The sequence below is a fragment of the Gastrolobium bilobum genome, unplaced genomic scaffold (genome assembly GCF_033153095.1).
Source record: "Gastrolobium bilobum isolate Gb01-03AN ecotype WA unplaced genomic scaffold, APGP_CSIRO_Gbil_v1 utg2244, whole genome shotgun sequence".
Taxonomy (NCBI): Eukaryota; Viridiplantae; Streptophyta; class Magnoliopsida; order Fabales; family Fabaceae; genus Gastrolobium; species Gastrolobium bilobum.
Window position 1 is genome coordinate 65,018 of NW_026895272.1, and position 4,845 is coordinate 69,862.

The window sequence follows — 4,845 nt, forward strand, 5'->3', positions numbered from 1 at the left end:
TTCAAAACAGAGAAATAAAAGAAACACAATAGAAATATTACTAAGCTTGTCCTAATATTGTTCTTGGACAAAAGAAACAGAAATAAAATGAACTGCAAAAAATGTTCCAGAAGATGCAAAAATGAAGCTTTTAAAAATGGTAGAATTATGGAGGAGAAAGAAGAAGATGTAGAATGTGAATATTGTCTTTTTCCTTAGCTTCTCCTCTATTTTCATATCTCTGATTCCCTCACCAGCTTCTCATATTTTTCTTCAATTGTAGTCCCTATGGTACCACATTTTTCTTGCCTCTTTATTACTTTTTCTTAGCGTCACGATGAGTGAGCATGTTCAACTTCTAACCATTTTCTCTCTCCCCTAGGCTGGCAATCAAGTAAGAAAAACTTTATTTTCAAGGCTTTTCTCTTCTCTTTTGAACGGGCTGATTCATTTAGGTGTCTCATACGCTTTTAATTCTTTGTCTTTATATTTTTCTTGCAAATGTAAAAATGAACAAATGTGAGGCCCGAATCAATTTCTTAAGGGTGTATTGGATTAAGATTTTAATGGATTATTTTTTGACTATAAAATCTATTGGTATTCAATTAGAATTCTATAGGATTGTAAAAAAGTCATGTGGTATTCGATTAGAATTTTAAAATATTATTTTAGAGTCTGTCCAAATTCGGTGATATTCAATCAGAATTTTAAATAAAGAAAAAATAATCTTGTGGTATTCAAAAATCTGACGCTTTTCCTGGATTTTCTATTAGAGTGAATTTTGTGAGACTTTTTAGTGAGAAGTATAAATAACATGCCTCTCTCACAATCTCACCCTAACCTCTAGGATTTTTTGAGATTTCTCTATTGCAGTGTTTCACAATTTATCCTAGCCTTTTCTCAAATCCAAGGTATGTTCTTTTCTTACTCTCATATATTTTCTTTGGTTTTGGCATTCCTCCTTATGTTATTCTTTTTCATGATTAATTCATGCTTTATTGTTATGCTTGTCATCTCTAATGATGAGTTCCATTTATTTTTTATATATTTAACGTAGCACTGGTAATACGTTGATGTAAACATATTTAATAAACAATATATTTCTGATAAAAATTTCTCAAGACTTTTTTTGCACCATATTATGCATACAATGAGAGACAAAATTTCAATATTCATTTGTTGAATAACAAGGAAAAAAATCGTTGTTGCTGTTGCATAACTTGTAACTTTAATTTTGAATGGTGAGGGGATGAGACATAAGCAATTATCGTAATCGTCATGGAAAGAATTCACTAAACGTATTAGTAGCTTGTAACTTGGATTTGGAATTCATGTATGTTCTTAGTGGATGGGAGGGTTCAGCTCATGATTTCAAGCTACTAAGTGATGCTTTAATAAGGAGGAATAGACTTGAAGTTCCCCAAGGTAAGTATCTAGTTTTTAAATAACAAGTATTCTTTAATTAGGTAAATATTTTCTAGTGGATTGTGGATTTCCCAACCTACGCCAATTTTTAGCTCCATTTCGATGTGTGTGATATCATTTACAAGATTTTACATGTAATGGTAATAACCCTCAAAATGCAAATGAATTGTTCAATCTTCATCCTGCATAATTGAGAAGTATTAAGAAATATTATTTTAGGATATTTTGTTATATTGTATTGTTCTAGAATCTTTTATTTCTCTTTTATGTAAGAGTCTCATTTATGTATAAACTAACCAATATCCAATGAAATTAATTTTTTCCTTATTTTCTCTCTTCCATGTTTCTAACATGATATCAGAGCAATACCACCCTCCATAGCTTTATGGCTACGTGACTTTCTTTTCTCTTGTTTTTTCATCTCATATTTTTCTTTTACCTTCTTCATCTCAGATTTCCTAGTTCTTTTTCTCCTTTATCGTTCCTGTTCTTTGTTGGTTCTCAACTCGCCCCCCTGTTTCTACCTCATCATAGGAGGTGTTGTTCGTTAACCGGTGTCATGTCTCTATCCACCGACATCGTTTGTGGCTATTCTGTTTCTCGATCCCTTCTTCTTCTTCGTTGGACCTTAACGGATCTTCGTCGTGTCGTTCTTGTTCGTCGAACCTTCGTCGCCACGTCTTCGTCCAGCAACTGTCCTTTCTCCTTCGTATCCGATTTCTTGGAAGTTTTCTAGTGTCTCTTTCATCTTTAGCGACTTCACCATTATTGATTTCTCATATCTGTTTTTTCTTTCTTTCCAAATCTGTTTCCATTTCTCTCTAGTTCCAGATCTGTTCTCCTTTGTTCTTTGATCTGCATTTTTTTTCTCTAGGAGGCATTTGCTCCGAATGTACCATTGTCATTCTAGATCGTTGAAGTTTTTCGATCTGCATTTTTCTTCTTCGGTCTCTTTCCTTCCGGTCGTGTCCTTCTCTTTTCCTGTCGCGTGTTTCTCTCTAGCTGGATCTTGTTTCTCCCAGTCGTGTCTCCTTTTTGGCTGCATTTTCTTCTTCTTTTTCTTAGTCATCTTCCAGCTTTGTCTATTTGGGTCTCTGACATGTTGTTTTTTCTAGATCTGTCTATTTGTTCTTTTTCTCTTCTCATTTTGCAGGTTTGTGAAGATTCATGGAGCTCATGGATTTTATTGTAATACTGGTGTCATTGTAGTTTTTGATGGATTTTATTCATGATTTTTTTTGTAGTTTATGATTTTTTTTTTGGTGTACTGTTGGTTTGTGGCTTATATTCTGGCCATTTTAGTCATATTATGGATTTCTTATGCTGCTGTTATTTCAACATTATTGTCGATGTCCGTTTCGACACTATTTCTTTTTTGCCGATGTCCATCCCATCACTGTTGCTTTTGCTGATGTCCATACCGGCACCAATGAATTCCCTAAAGCTCATTCCAGCACACTGCAGATTTTGATTCCTCATTTGGGGGGAGTTTTTTTCTATTATGTTTCTTGGTTTTCCTATTTAAGATGGGAGTTCACCTTGTTAACTCTCCATATTAAGGGGGAGTATTAAGAATAGAAATATTATTTTAGGATATTTTGTTATATTGTGTTGTTCTAGAATCTTTTCTTTCTCTTTTATGTAAGAGCCTCATTTATGCACAAATTAATTACTATTCAATAAAATCAATTTTTTTCCTTATTTTCTCTCTTCCATATTTCTAACAAGAAATGTAATTGAGAGGATATTTGACATTTTTAAATCACGGTTCACAATTTTTTAAGTCAGCACCTTTTTTTTTTTGGTAAGCAAGTCAGCACCTTTGTTTTCATTTAAAACATAAGCAGAGCTTGTATAAGTATGTGTATCACTACACAACTTTCTTCGCAAAGAATGTTATGAATTTCCAATTGAACCAATAGATGCATCTTCATGAAGAAGATAATTTTCAACCCATTAGTCAAACGCAAGAGCATGAACGATAAAATGTTAATGCGTAGGGCTAGTATAGCTTTAGAATGTGGAGAGCTTCTGCTTAATAGGACATCAAGTTACATCAAATTACTGATTGAGAAAATTATGTTATGTTTTATTTTTTTATTAGTATTATTGCATTTCTTTATTATTTTTTATTGACTCTTATAATTTTGAATGTTAATTAAAAATCATATGAATTTTTAAAATCTCATAAATCCATATTATCATTTTAAATTTTATAAATTCTATTAAAATTCTTTAAAATTCAATCTTATAAATTCTTGATTGTAAAAAAAGTCTTTAAAGTCATTATAATTTTAAATAATCTTTTAAAATTTATAACAAATTTTATCTCAAAATAATCTTTTAAAATCCTAATCTAATGTACCCCTTAGAATTTAACAATAATTTGCACCCAAACGGTACAAATTCCATAATACTAGTTGCTCCTGCCTAGAATTTTTGAAAAGTAACAATTTAATTCAAATTAACACAAAGTCTATCTAATATGAATACCCAACAAGGAGAATTAATTGAGAATTAAACTAAGATTTATCTCCAGATATATCATTACTCTTTTAAGTTTTAATTAAAGTACGTTACGGTAATAATGTCTCCACAAGAAGAAAAAACAACTTCAGTTTTCTTACAGAGTTATAGTGTGTGCTTTACTTATTAAAATTGTAAAAAAAGAAAAAAAGTCACTTGAATATAATACTTCCCCTCGTGTTTGAAGATATGCTTAATGAGATAAATCCCATACTCTAAAAGGAAATAAAAATTCTCCTGTTCTGAAGGGGGAACACGTGAAAATTACCTACTTCTATACGTTTTCAAATTATTGTATACGATGGACCGCTATCCATTACTTCAAAGTTCAAACTCCAGTCTACTACCTACTGAGTAAGGTTATCAATAAACCTAACCTCCCGGCCACCACGTGTTTAGCTTACGCGATGAAGCTGCGGAGAAAGATAAGACAGATGTGGAACGAGGAGAAGGCAATCAGGGAGGTGGTATCGCAAATGGGTACACTTAATAGCAATTATTCTTATTCGCTATAGCAAGGGAGAGGAATATACTTGCACACTCACCATGATTGGTTTGAAATTAATATAAAGTTGTGCATTATTGTATGGAAAAAGATTATGTCATTTTGAAGGATATAAAGTTATGTCATTTTAAGTGAGAGAAATAGATAGATTATAGGAGAGAGTGGACAAAAAAATAAAAGTGTGGATCTCACCTCTTTATGAGAGTGAAATGATATAAGTTATATTATTTACAATGACAAATATTTTTCCGTTATTGTATATACTTAAACTAGTAAAACGTTTACACCAGAAAAAAAAACTAGTAAAACGTAAAAAAGAAATAATTAAAATTGTGATAAATATATAATAATCTTTGTCTTATATAATTATGGGTATATGTCATACTCATATATTTAAAAGTGATGAGTTC

The 4,845-nt window shown here is 31.4% G+C and overlaps 1 pseudogene; it reads left to right on the forward strand.

Annotated features, from left to right (window-relative positions):
* The first annotated feature begins 1,310 nt into the window (after nucleotides 1-1,310).
* On the forward strand, nucleotides 1,311-3,389 carry LOC133303201 (uncharacterized; annotated as a pseudogene).
* The last annotated feature ends 1,456 nt before the right edge of the window (nucleotides 3,390-4,845 follow it).